Source organism: Thamnophis elegans, chromosome 12, assembly GCF_009769535.1.
Source record: "Thamnophis elegans isolate rThaEle1 chromosome 12, rThaEle1.pri, whole genome shotgun sequence".
NCBI classification, from domain to species: Eukaryota; Metazoa; Chordata; class Lepidosauria; order Squamata; family Colubridae; genus Thamnophis; species Thamnophis elegans.
The window spans coordinates 51,156,784-51,171,311 of record NC_045552.1 but is presented as its reverse complement, the minus strand read 5'-3'; the positions used below and the strand labels follow the sequence as shown (position 1 = coordinate 51,171,311).

Genomic DNA, 14,528 nt, shown 5'->3' with positions numbered 1-14,528 from the left:
TCTCTTCCTCCTCCTCCTCTACTCCTCCTCCTCCTCCATCCCTTCCTCCTCCTCCTCCTCTCTTCTTCTTCTTCTTCTTCTTCTTCTTCTTCTTCTTCTTCTTCTTCTTCTTCTTCTTCTTCTTCTTCTTCTCCTCCTCCTCCTCCTCCTCCTCCTCCTCTCTTCCTCCTCCTCCTCCTCCTCCTCCTCCTCTCTTCTTCTTCTTCTTCTTCTTCTTCTTCTCCTCCTCCTCCTCCTCCTCGTCCTCCTCCTCCTTCTTCTTCTTTTCCTCCTCCTCCTCCTCCCATCCTCCTCCTTCTCCTCCTCCTCCTCCTCCTCTTCTTCTTCTTCTCCTCCTCCTCCTCCTCCTCCTCCTTCTCCTCCTCCTCCTCCTTCTCCTCCTCCTCCTCCTCCTCCTCCTCCTCCTCCTCCTCTCCCTCTCCCCCTCTCCCTTCCCCTTCCCTCCCGTGGTTTTAAAATCCACCCTTGTGCCTTCAAAAGATTAACCTCAACCCCCACCCTTAAAACATGCAAGCTTCCAGAAAATGGGAGGCCTACCTGTAACCGAATTAGACATTTTGCAGTTTGTGTGTGAGTGATTTTTAATTGAGTTCCTTAAGTGTTAAAGTTTAATTAACTAAAACTGAAAGCTGAAAGTGTGTCCTTCATGGCACCTCTGAACAGTTAACCTTGTTACCCTGTTGCTGAACTTCCATTCCGCGTTCCTTTTCTGAGCCGCGTAACCTGCCTCTCATTCTTAACCTCATTATTTTGGAGAGTGGCGGTCTTCGTTTCAAAGTGTTAGTTCATATCAAAACTGGTGGTTTTTTCCCCCCCTACAGACAACTTCTCTCCAGGAGGTTGTGTCTATAGACAGGCATCAGCTTCCTTTCGATAATGTTTTCGGGCATATGTATCCAGGAAACTATTATACTAGAATACAAATATATTATTCAGAAGAGAGCCACCATGCATTAAAATCCCCATAGTATTTCCATTTCAGTCTTTCATTTTGCTCATTTATTTTCTTTAGCTCAACCTCTAAAGAACATCAAAATAATTTTGGTTTCCAACCTTGGCTTAAAATGTAGGAATATGAAGGTTTTGGGGGGTTTTTTTGCTTTTGCTTTTAAGAGACAGTTGAGGAACATTAACATTTAATAATCCGGCATTCCTAGACTGCATGGTACCTGGGCTGCCCACCTTGGAGCATATAATAATTTCCCAAAAGAGAGGACGGGTCATGATTTAATCATTGCTTTTGAGCCTCGGTGAGGCAGGTAATCAGGAGGAAGTCACCCTTGCTTCCTCTCTCATTTATCATTTTCATTTTATTGACATTTATAGGCCGCCCTTTTCCCTAAAGGGACTCAGGGCGGCTTACATTTCATAGGAGGGGAGTGTAAGACAGGACACAAAAGAAATGTGAATAAAGGAAAATAACCAATAAAACACAACATTCATTCGACATTCGGGCGGGGCGAGATTAGGATCTTATCCCCAGGCCTGACGGGATAGCCAGATCTTGAGGGCTGTGCGGAAGGTCTGGACGGTGGTGAGGGTGCGAATCTCCACGGGGAGATCGTTCCAAAGGGTCGGAGCTGCAACCGAGAAGGCTCTCCTCCGCGTAGTCGCCAGTCGGCACTGACTGGCGGATGGAATTCGAAGGAGGCCTACTCTATGCGATCTGATGGGACGAAGGGAGGTAATTGGCAGAAGGCGGTCTCTCAAATAGTCAGATCCACTACCATGAAGGGCTTTATGAATGATGAGTAGCACCTTGAAGCGCACCCGGAGATCAACAGGTATGCATTCATGTTAAATCTATCCAGTTCAACTCGTTCTCAAGTAATACTACCAGGGGTGGGATTCAGCCAGTTCGAACCAGTTCCGGCGAACCGGATGTTAATTTTAATCTGGTTTGCCGAACCGGTAGTTGCAAGGATTGGCTAACCCCCACCAACACCACCCTGCCCCTCCCAGGAGTCTCCACATGGCCCGTTTTGGATGCCAGGTAAGTGCAGGGCCTTCTGGAAGTACCGGAAGTCTGGAAACAGGGCCATTTCTGCCCTCTGGGGGGCCTCTGGAGCCTGGGGAGGGCTGTTTCCAACCCCCCGGAGGCCCAAGGAAAGCTTCCAGAGCATGTGGAGGGCAAACCCCACCACCACCACCATGGCGCAGGAAGCTGATTAGGCCACACCCCATGGCCACCCCGGTTCACCAACAAAACCGCAAAGCCCTTTTCCGCGCCGACATAACCGCGGAGGGCAAATACGCGCCTTCCGAACCTAACCCTAACCTAACCCTAAACCTAACCCTAAACTTAACCCTAACCCTAACCCTTACCTTAAATTAAATTTAAAAAGCGCTCTTCTGTCGCCATGCTGTTGTCGCCGCGGTGATGACGTCGCGGTGATGATGTCGCGGTTTTAGTGATGTGGTTTTGTTGGCGCGCTTTTGTCATGCGTGCTGTTGTCGGGTCACGGGCCACCGCTACCCAGCAGCCAGGCAGAGGACCAGTTGCTAGCATTTTTCAATCCCACCCCTGATTATCACGCACTATCACGCACGCCCAACAACCAATAAGATCACACAGATTGGGCCTCCTCCAGGTGCCGTCGGCAGTCAATGTTGGTTGGCGGCTCCCCAGGGGAGGGCCTTCTCTGTAGCTGTTCCGGCCCTATGGAACGATCTACCCGTAGAGATCTGGACCCTTACTACTCTTCCGGCCTTCCGTAAAGCCACTAAGACCTGGCTGTTCCGGCAGGCCTGGGGCTGTTGATCAGTATCCAGCCCCACTCTAACAGTATGCATGGTGTGAAATTTTAATACTTGTATCCTTATTTTAATTTTTTTAATATATGTTTCTTTTGTCTTGTCTGGGAGCCGCCCAGAGTCCCAAGGGAGTGGGCGGCATACAAATGTTAATAAATCTAAATCTAAATCTAATCTAATGGGAATGAATCCAGTCAAGAACATTCCAGATCTATCCACCGTCACTATCCCTTCTAAGCTCTGCCTCTTCTAAGCTCTTTGATTCTTCCACCTAAGTCTTCACTCAACTGATGCATGAAATTCCTATCTTCCCAACATTGTCACCCCATTGTACAGATATTCCCCTATCTCGTGAGCTGCCTACTTAGATCCAGCCTGCTGCCGGCTTTCTGGATTTCCCTTGTTTATGCTATCAGCCTGCCAGCCCCGATAGTTTGCAAAACAAAGAGACAATGTCTCTGTGTTGGTGTTGAGAGCCAAGAAAAGTTACCGCAATTAAAGTTAAAAGCTGCAAAAAAAGAAAAATGAAAAGAAAAGCTGGTGTGGTTGGATTCTCATTAAACTGTTTGCTTTGTCCTAGTTGGCAAACAAAAAGAGATAATTAAATTGTGTTTGCAACAATTAAGGTTTAACAATGTGCTGCTATTGCTCAGGCAAGAAAAGGAAGGACTTCCTCTGCTGGAAACTTTTGAAACTTCATATGAGAAGCAGAATATTCTTTAGCAGCGAACACATGCTTCAAACTTGTGGAAACCTTTGGGAAAAGTGTACAGTATTTTTGAGGTTTGATGGCTAATAATACCACTCTCATCACTCCAAATAACACTGTCCCGTTGTTCCTCTCTCCCGGTAACATGGGTTTTAGCCCAGTTTAGTCTTTCAACCTTTGTTTGAGGTAATGGTGGGTTTCAAAAATTGTTTGAACCTACTCTGTGGGTGTGGCCTTTTTTGTGGGAGTGGCTTGCCGCCCATGTGACCGGATATGAAGATGCCAATGACACTTGTCAGAACCACCTTAAATTACCTCACACACAGCACTGGCATGCATAAGAATATGAGGTAAACTTGTTTTTTAAAAGGCATCTTTGGTTTGCGTTAAAACAACTTCAATACACACAATGTTCTGATTGCACCACAAACGCAGTAGTCATCCTTACCTTTCACAGAGGCACTGAGTTTTATAAATATGAGCCTGATAGTGTAGAATAATCATATCCAAGGACCAGTGGTGGGTTTCATAAAATTTTGGAACCTCTTCTGTAGGTATGGCCTGCTTTCCAGGTCCACTGGTGGAACCTCTTCTAACCGGTTCAGTAGGTTTGACGAACCGGTTCTACCGAATAGGTGCGAACTGGTAGGAACCCACCTCTGGTTTGAGGGATAAATGTGTCCTTTTTTGTGGAATTCTAGTTTTTAGGCCGCATTACTGCAAAAAGTCCTTACACTCGACTTCACATTGCAATGCGCCATTTCATTTTGTATACACAAAGATGATTTTCTTCTGTCGCATAGGCCGTCTCTTAATTCTTCTATGATCACTTGCTATTGTGCCCCTTTTCCTGCCTTTACCAGTGTGGTTTGTAGGGACTGAGTCTCCTTATACCTCTTCAAAAACTTAGTCATGCTACCTTTGGTTAAGTTTCCACCAATTGTTCTTCTAATCTCTCTATAACCGTAGCCTCGTTCACTTAATAATACGATTTTACATCGCTTTCTGGGCCACCAGTCAACTCTTTGCACCATTACTTTAATTTCAGTACGTTTTACAAGCTCACTAAATGAAAGAACACAAAAATAAAAACCAACCAACTTGATAGCGACCACATAATACGCTGACAAATGTCCTCCTCTTACCTTCAATGCATGGCATCAATAACTGAATCCTACTGTGATCTGTTCGGCTCATTGCCAAAACAAGATGACGCCCGATTGGCTCTCTAAACACTCGTGCTCATTGGCTACAATCAGGTCAAGAAAAGCTACCCGATATCAACCTAAGAAAGTTGTGCTTCTTTTTTTCCCCTGGTTATTTGGCTATAACCTTTCATAGCATGCAGATAATTGAACAAACTTTGTGGCATTGCATTCTAGATAAAATTATCTTTCCATTGATATATAAATGTACGATACTACTCTAAAGAAAAGTGGTTTTATTAGCCACCAAACCTCAAAAATACACTTTTCCCAAAAGGTTTCCACAATTTTGGCCACTACTGTATGTCCGCTCAGGATGATAAATGCTTGTGGTCCAGATCGCTCACACATGGCTCTGTCTGCCAGTGATCCTGTGCTGGAACGCTGGTAGTTCTTGCTGAGTAAGAGGGATTTTAGTGTGGAGCCAAAATCTTCTCTGGCAGCAGGAATCTCCTTCCTAGGGTTAAGATGTCTTCTTCTCCCTCCGTTGCTTGACAGATCCAAATCATATGCCTCCGTACTAATTAATGCATTTATTTTTTTTAGAGTGCTAAAATCTTCACAATGTTTTTTTTTTAAATGACCTCCACATGAACTGCTACGGGATTTGAGTTTGGCTAGTCTAAAATAAATAGATAAATAGATAGATAGATGATAGATGATAGATAGATAGATAGATAGATAGATAGATAGATAGATAGATGATAGATAGATAGATGATAGATAGATAGATAGATAGATAGATAGATAGATAGATGATAGATAGATAGATAGATGATAGATAGATAGATAGATAGATGATAGATAGATAGATAGATAGATAGATAGATAGATAGATAGATGATAGATAGATAGATAGATGATAGATAGTTAGATAGATAGATAGATGATAGATAGATAGATAGATAGATAGATAGATAGATAGATAGATAGATAGATAGATGATAGATGATAGATAGATGATAGATAGATAGATAGATAGATAGATAGATAGATAGATAGATAGATAGATAGATAGATAGATAGATGGATGATAGATAGATAGATAGATGATAGATAGATAGATGATAGATAGCTAGATAGCTAGATAGCTAGATAGCTAGATAGCTAGATAGCTAGATAGCTAGATAGCTAGATAGCTAGATAGCTAGATAGCTAGATAGATAGATAGATAGATAGATAGATAGATAGATAGATAGATAGATAGATAGATGATAGATAGATAAATAAGGATGACATGATAGCAGGATTTCAGTACTTGAAGGTACTGCCACAAAGAAGAGGGGGTCAAATTATTCTCCAAAGCACCAGAGGGCAGGACAAGAAACAATGGTTGGAAACTAATCAAGGAGAGAAGCAACCTGGAATTAAGGAGAAACTTCCTAACAGAGAGGACAATTAACCAGTGGAACAGCTGGCCTCCAGAAATCATGGGTGGTCCATCACTGGATGTCTAAACAGTCACTTATCTGAAATAGAAGACCTTCAAGGTCCCTTCCAGCTTATTCTATTCTATTCTATTCTATTCTATTCCATTCTATTCCATTCCATTCCAATAGATGGGGGAATTTTTTTTTAAAGTGCATTATGGTAATGCTGTCTTGCACACCATAATATACTTTAAAAAAAGATTTCCTTCACTAAAACATATGAAGAACAGTTGCAGGAACTGGGTATGTCTAGTTTAATAGAAAGAAGGACTAGGGGAGACATGATAGCAGTGTTCCAATATCTTAGGGGTTGCCACAAAGAAGAGGGAGTCAAACTATTCTCCAAAGCACCTGAGGGCAGGACAAGAAGCAATGGGTGGAAACTAATCAAGGAGAGAAGCAACTTAGAACTGAAGAGAAATTTCCTGACAGTTAGAACAATTAATCAATGGAAGAGAAATTGCCTCCAGAAGTTATGAATGCCCCAACACTGCAAGTCTTTAAGAAGATGTTGGACAGCCATCTGTCTGAAACAGTATAGGGTTTCCTGCCTAGGCAGGGGGTTGGACTAGAAGACCTCCAAGGTCCTTTCCAACTCTGCTATTGTATTGTATTGTATTGTATTGTATTGTATTGTATTGTATTGTATTGTATTGTATTGTATCACATTGTTTTTTGGACTCTGAAAATCATATACATGGACGTATACATAATACACACACAAACACACACACACACATAAACACACACACACACACACACCATCACTCTTGGAATTACTGAGAAATTTAGCTCAGATTCACACTGGCCTAATGTGTCATTTCCTAGCTAATATATGGACTGGAAAGCGGATTCATACGTTCTGTGTATTTTGTCACAATGCTTGCCTCAAAAAAACAATATGTATCAGTAGATATTGAGAAAAATGCTCGTTTTTGCAGAAAAATACATTTTTAAGCTTATGATCTAAATATGTATTTAACTGCAGGCTGTGTGCATAGATCAGGTTAATGCACAAAGGGGATGAATAAGCTTACAAGTGGAAAAGGACAGAGGAACACATTTTCCTGATACTGAGTTTTTTTTTTTTTTTTTTTTAAAAAGAACTTCTCACTCACTTGCCTTCACATTTTTGTTTGTGAATGTTTTGTTTGTGAATTGTTTATATCAACATTTGTAACTGTTTCCCTGAAGGGTATAGAACTGTGACAGAAATATCCAGCTCTTCTTCAGTTTTCAGTGAATGGCAATAGCATTTAGACTTCTATACCGGTTAATAGTGCTTTTTACAGCCCGCCCTCAGTGATTTACAAATTTCTCTTTAGTTCTAGCTTGCTTCTCTCCTTGATAAGTTTCCACCCATTGCTTCTTCTCCCTGCCTTCATGTGCTATGGAGAATAGCTTGACTCCTTCTTCTTTGTGGCACCCCCTGAGATATTGGAAGACTGCTATCATATCTCCCCTAGTCCTTCTTTTCATTAAACTAGACATACCCAGTTCCTGCAACCATTCTTCATATGTTTTAGCCTCCAGTCCCTTAATCATCTTTGTTGTTCTTCTCTGCACTCTTTCTAGAGTCTAACCTTCTTTTTTACACCGTGGAGACCAAAACTGCATGCAGTCTTCCAAGAGTGGCCTTTCCAAGGCATTACAAAATGATATTAACACTTCACATGATCTTGTTTCTATCCCTCTATCCATGTTATTTTTAAGAATTTTAGTCTCTCAAAATGTCATGCTCCATAAATGCAACCCTAGTCATCAAGAAGAGATAGGTCCATAAATACTCAACATTTACACACGGTGTGTATTTTGGAAGATCCCAGCTAGATTCCTGTCGACGCTCCATAACAGATCTGCCAGCGAATGTAATGTAGCAACATTTTCATTTCCAGGTGGTTCTTTTTCTAGCTTCCAATCAAAGATTTGAGATAACATAATTCACAGGTTTGCCACAAAAATAGAACATCTCCTGACAGCTGTCACCATCACCTGGCAGGGTGCAGGAAAGTGTGAAGCGCATAGCATTTCATGCCAAAATCATGCTTGTTTAATAGAGTTTTTAGGTAGCTGCTGTGTCTCTGATGGCTGCAATGATATTGGATCTTTTCTGCAGGTTGGTGAGGAGCTGTGACCAAAAGCAACACTATAATAGTGGCCAATATTGTGGAAACCTTTTGAGAAAAGTGTATTTTTGAGGTTTGATGACAAATAACACCGCTTTTTTTAGTAGTACTATACAATTATATATCAATAGAATGATATTTTAATCAAGAATGTAATGCAACAAAGTTCATTCAATTATATGTATTCTATGAAAAGTTATAGCCAAATAGAGCCAGCAATAAAACCCAGTTAATAGAAGCAATCATTCAATCTTGGTTTCACATTATAACAGCTGCAGAAGTAAAAGACTTGGTTCACTCCATGGGAAGATGTTATAAGGCCGTAATTCACGCTAAAGGTTTGAATTACCTTTAGCATGAATTATAGCATGAATTCTAAGTATTAAAACATGAATGAATTATAAATATTAACTGACATGGTGATAATTTTTGTATATCTTATTTTTTTCTACGTGTTTACTTTCCTTTTTTTTATAACTGCTATTCTAATAGCAAATCCTTCATAAAAGTTATTGCATAACATTATTGATTAAATGACGGCATGTAGTCACCATTGCATGGAATATAGTAAACTATATGGACATTGTTTTTCTATACCATCTAAGCTGAGAGAGATTCTTCAGGTTCTAGATCAGGCAATAAAGAGGATGAAGGCTGATCAGAAGAAGACAGATCAGGTAATAGAGAGGATGAAGGCTGATCAACTGAAAATAGACCAGATAGTAGAGAGGATGACGGCTGATCAACTGAAGATAGACCAGGTAGTAGAGAGGATGAAGGCTGATCAACTGAAGATAAGACAAGTTAGTAGAGAGGATGAAGGATGATCAATTGAAGATAGATCAGGTAGTAGAGAGGATAAACGCTGATCAACTGAAGATAGACCAGGTAATAGAGAGGATGAAGGCTGATCAACTGAAGATAGACCAGATAGTAGAGAGGATGACGGCTGATCAACTGAAGATAGACCAGGTAGTAGAGAGGATGAAGGATGATCAACTGAAGATAGATCAGGTAGTAGAAAGGATAAACGCTGATGAACTGAAGATAGACCAGGTAGTAGAGAGGATGAAGGGTGATCAATTGAAGATAGACCAGGTAGTAGAGAGGATGAAGGCTGATCAACTGAAGATAAGACAAGTTAGTAGAGGGGATGAGGGCTGATCAGCATCAGATAGACCAGGTAAATGAGAAGATGAAGGCTAGGTCAGTAGAAAGGATGGATGACCTGGAAAGATGGGTGGATTGTAAGGACACAAAACTGCCAAAAAGCAATGGTCATACAATTGTAAGCAGATTTATCATTAGCCTTCGTCAAACGATTTCACAAGTCAACCACTTTGTCACTGTGTGAGGGAGATGGCTGGGCTGAGAAATCAATCAAAATAAATAAACTCAAGTCTTTTTCATCCCAAAAGGGCAAAATATCCCCAAATTACTTAGCCTTTTACGCTGATCTGTGCAATTTCCATTCTTAAGCAACTGAAGGAGAAGGGAAGCCGTTGAGAAAGATAAACTAATTTTGACTTCCTCCAATTTGACTTTGCTTGTTGTCCCTCGTGTTAATGTCACACATCTTCAAAGAAATTACACGGAGGGTAGTGAAAGGTCAGGTCAAGCATGTGACCTTTTCTGCCTTGTCTTGTTTATACCACAGTGATAATTAGTGGGACTCATTCACGCTCTTCATTCTGAGCACTTGATCACACAAACTGTGCGCTTCGGCTGGCACTAACGTTTTGTCCAAAGCAAAATAAAGTGGCAAAGGAGTTCAGGCTCCAAGCTGGCAATTGAAGATATATATTTTTTATTTTGCAGTTTTAATGCTCTGCTTTTCAATCTGCTTTGCATGCAATATTTAACTTGGATGTTAAATAATATTTATGTATTCCCACATGCTCGGCCATGTTTGCCAACACCTGCAGCCTCTCTTTTCTACATAATTATCCCAATGTTTGCTTTTGAGTGGAGCATAAGATGTCGTACACTTACGAGCATCTGCTGTGCCGTGTAAGATCACCCAGAGGTATGGCCCCATGTCACTACTTGTGTCCTCCATCCATATCTTCTGTTTCCCTGAAAGAAGCTCTTGCTGTAACTCTCAGGACATTGGAGAGTCATTATCCTTAGCCACCAGAATTTTACAACAGAAACAAGAACATATATTTTTTTTCAATGTATTCTCGACTCAGCTTACCTTGGACTAATCTTTCCCTATTGTTTTTCCTATGTCAACCAGTAGGAAAGTTCTTGAAACATATCACTTTCTTTATTCGTGTCAGAATTGTAGACATATAACATTTAACACTGAGCAAGTACAGTTAGTATAAAGTAGGCACGTATGCCATGCATGCTACAGGTGGCACACAGAGCCATTTGTTAGGGCAAGCGAGGCCTTGCCCTGTCAGAGGAGCCAAGGTGGCACAGTGGTTAAATGCAGCACTGCAGGCTACTTCAGCTGACTTCAGTTCAGCAGTTCGGCTGTTCAAATCTCACCGGCTCAAGGTTGACTCAGCCTTCCATCCTTCCGAGGTGGGTAAAATGAGGACCCGGATTGTTGTTGGGGGCAATATGCTGACTCTGTAAACCACTTAGAGAGGGCTGAAAGCCCCATGAAGCGGTATATAAGTCTAACTATTGCTACTATTGCTAGCTCCAGCTGACTTCGGCCTTTTTTTTCCGGCTGTTTTTCACCCTACAGAGGCTTCAGGAGGCTTCCCTAAAGACTCCGGAGGGCGAAAAACAGTCTTATGGGCAAACTGGAAGTCCTTTCCTGAAATTCCAGTTTGCCTGTAGGGCTGTTTTTCATGCTGAAAAAGATCTGAAAAAGGTTAGCCATCACTGAAATAGGCTGTAGAAATATAGCACATGTAAAAAGTATTTAAAATAAATAGGATTAAAACTAGATGACATCCCTCCAATATTGGGCTATCTCAACAGCATTTTTCTTTCACCAGCATGAGGTTTTCCTCCTTATAGGTTGAAGGACACTATATGCACCATCGCATGTGTGAGATGATGGACTGTTCTTCTCCACATCCACACAAAATATGTCAGCTGCCACTTTATGCTTGCTTGAGCTTCACAGACTGTCAACTGTGCAGGAGGGGGGGGGGTGAAGGGTGGAATACTTGGGGAAATGAAAGTAAGTTCTGTATCTCCTCGAGATGCTGCTTCAAGGTCACCCAGCTGGAAGAAAGAGGGAGCCACACACCAAACTGTGCTTGGATTGACTATTATGAAAACATCTTGCCTGGACCTGATTGGTGATACTGGGGTGGGCAATGAGAATTAGTTAAGGGATGTAAAAGTAGAACTTAAGGACTTTGGTGTGTAATTCTCAGTTCTGGCTTTGCACTACTACAATACACTTGATCTCTAATAAACTGTATTTTCCCCAGCAAATGGAGCCAAGGATCATTTCTATTTAGAGATTTAAGTTGAGGCAGGTCCCACAGTATCTTCTATAGGGAAGCCCCATTTTCTTAGATTGTCCTTTGATCTTCTTACCCTTTTGTGCAGTATCACTGAAAATGCTTCAGCTTCACCCGGGTGTGTGTGTGTGTGGGTGGGTGTGAAACTGCCTGGTGCCATGACCAGTTTCAAACAACTATTATTGACTTGCCAAGCCCTCTCTCTCATGTATATGCATGTTTGTTTGTTTTTATTATGCCCTGGTGCTGAATTGCCCAGACAGAAATAATTAGCTCTCTTGGCAAATGAAAATTTATAACAGGATCTGAAGTATTTAACTCTGGAGGCAGCACTGAAGCATGCTATGAGGATCAGAGATTTGGGGGAGGAAGGATCAGAAAAATGGATGAACATTCCCAATATTGCAGGCTATATATTTTTTAATGATATTGATTATGAGCACTATCATTCACTCCTCTTTTGTTTATTTATTTGTACTTGGTTCTGCTTGCATTTAGAGTGGAAAACAAGATTGCTCAAGCAAGATCTGAGTGGGCTTTTTTTTTTAAAAAAAAAATTCTTTGGTGTATTGTCAGTATTCAAACTATTTTCCATCAATCTGCACAGCAGTATACTATCAACCCCAGGAAGACATATGGAAGAAAATGCTCTCTCTATATGCTCAAAGAGCTTGGTCTTTCACTGCTCCTCCCCACCTTCCAAAATTTTAACTGGATTGGAGTTGGATACATATCGAGAGAGAGAGAAGAAGGTGAAAGATTCATCTCTGCAAAACTTTGAACACCTTTGATCAAAAACACCTCAGACTCTTTTGATTTACGACCAGCTTATCACATACTGTAGAGTAGAGTAGAGTAGAGTAGAGTAGAGTAGAGTAGAGTAGAGTAGAGTAGAGTAGAGTAGAGTAGAGTAGAGTAGAACAGAGCAGAGCAGAGCAGAGCAGAACATAATTATTTATTGGCCAAGTGTGAATGGATACACAAGGAATTTGTCTTCGGTGCATAAGCTCTCAGTGTACATAAAAGATATAAGTGATAAATCATCATCATAGTCATCATAAATACATTCATCATGAATCATGAGATACAACATTTAGTGATAGTCAATGGATACTAAATAAGCAATCAACAAAAATCATACTAGGAAACTAAATAAAACAATATAAATTGTAAGGATACAAACAACATAATCATAAGTAGAAAAGGAGATAGGCAATGGGAATAATAATAACAATAACAATAACAACAATAATTAAAAATAATTAATAATAATAATACAGCCTTAGTAAACAGTTTGATAGTATTGTGTAGAATGTAGGAGGCCAGGGCTTGGGCAGTACAAGGAAACAACAGCCAACAACTTAATAGCTAGCCATCAACACCCCAATCAAGAATTAAAAAGCCACACGCAATAGGCACCATATAATACTGCACATAAAGGTAAAGGTTCCCCACACACATATGTGCTAGTCATTCCCGACTCTTGGGGGTGGTGATCATCTCCATTTCAAAGCCGGAGAGCCAGCGCTGCCCGAAAATGTCTCTGTGGTTAAGTGGCCGGCATGACTAAATGTCGAAGGTGCACGGAACGCTGTTCCCTTCCCACCAAAGTGGTCTCTATTTTTCTACTTGCATTTTTACTTGCTTTTGAACTGCTAGGTTGGCAGAAGCTGGGACAAGTAACAGGAGCTCACTCCGTTACGAAGCACTAGGCATTGGAACCGCTGAACTGCCGACCTTTCTGATCAATACCCTCAATGTCTTAGCCATTGAGCCACCACGTTCCTATAAGATACCTCACATAGAATAGCTCAAAACATACACTCTGCTAGAGAGAAGTTTCCTGAGCATGGGTTCCAGCACGAGTTCAAAAGCTCGGAAGACAAAACCTCTGGTCCCGGTGACCCACCCAGATTGGCTCCTGCAACATTATCCTGGGGCACGTATAGTCGCTTTCATTCCTTTGATCAAATTAAGTCCAGATGATGAAAACCTAGGATGGTACATGAAGTATCTATCTGGGTGCAAAAGGGATTGTTTCGAAGTCCCAATGTAAGAAGAATGGAAGTCAATATTGATTTAGCCGGGGATGAAAGATAAATGACATATGATTTTCCAAGATGATTGAGCACAGATGGGTTTTCCTCCATTTCCAGCTTCTTTCTTCTTCTTCTTCTTTTTTTTTTTTAACAAAAAGCCAGAAAGCGCTTCTTTGCTTTTAGGTGGCAGCTTCATGCCAAGATGTCTTTGAGTATGATGGGTTTCCAGCAATGAATTCACATTTCTTTCGTTGCTCAGAGTGATAGCCGAGGAACTGAACACAGCTGTGACTCTCTGCATTCAAGTGATAATCACTGCCCATTGCCACTTGTTTTGACTGAAGAGACCCGCTGAAGGTTAATTTTCCTGCCCTGTTATTTATTGGCGCTCATACATTTTGATGAAGGGCAATAGTCATCACATGCCGGCAATAAATTTGTAATTGATCAATGGAATGAATCAATCTCATTTGGCATGGCCTAAACACTACAATCCAGGGGATCAAGAGGAATAAATTGCAACCAGGCAGAAACAGAAATTAATTTAAAAGGTTTTGTTGTTTGTAAGCCTAAAGCTGACAATCGTCCCTGTGATTTCTCTGGTTCTTATTATGATTTACGGCTTAGCGGATCTCTTTTATTCCACTGTTTTGCATCTGTAAATTAAATACTGTGCAACCGTTCCTTCCTCCCCCACTTCTTCTTCTTCTTGAACCTCTTAATAGCCTGGTTCATTTTGTTATTCTCCTCTTTCTGTAGAGGTTGTAAAAACTGGTAATGCAAAAACCCCTCCCAGCCCTTAGTTAGGGCCCTGCTTTTCATTTTCTTTTT

At 41.1% G+C, this 14,528-nt stretch overlaps 1 protein-coding gene across 1 annotated transcript in view; it reads left to right on the top strand.

Annotated features, from left to right (window-relative positions):
- The window catches only part of PCDH11X (protocadherin 11 X-linked), a 747,920-nt gene that overhangs the window by 675,924 nt on the left and 57,468 nt on the right, over positions 1-14,528 (top strand). The window lies entirely within an intron of this gene.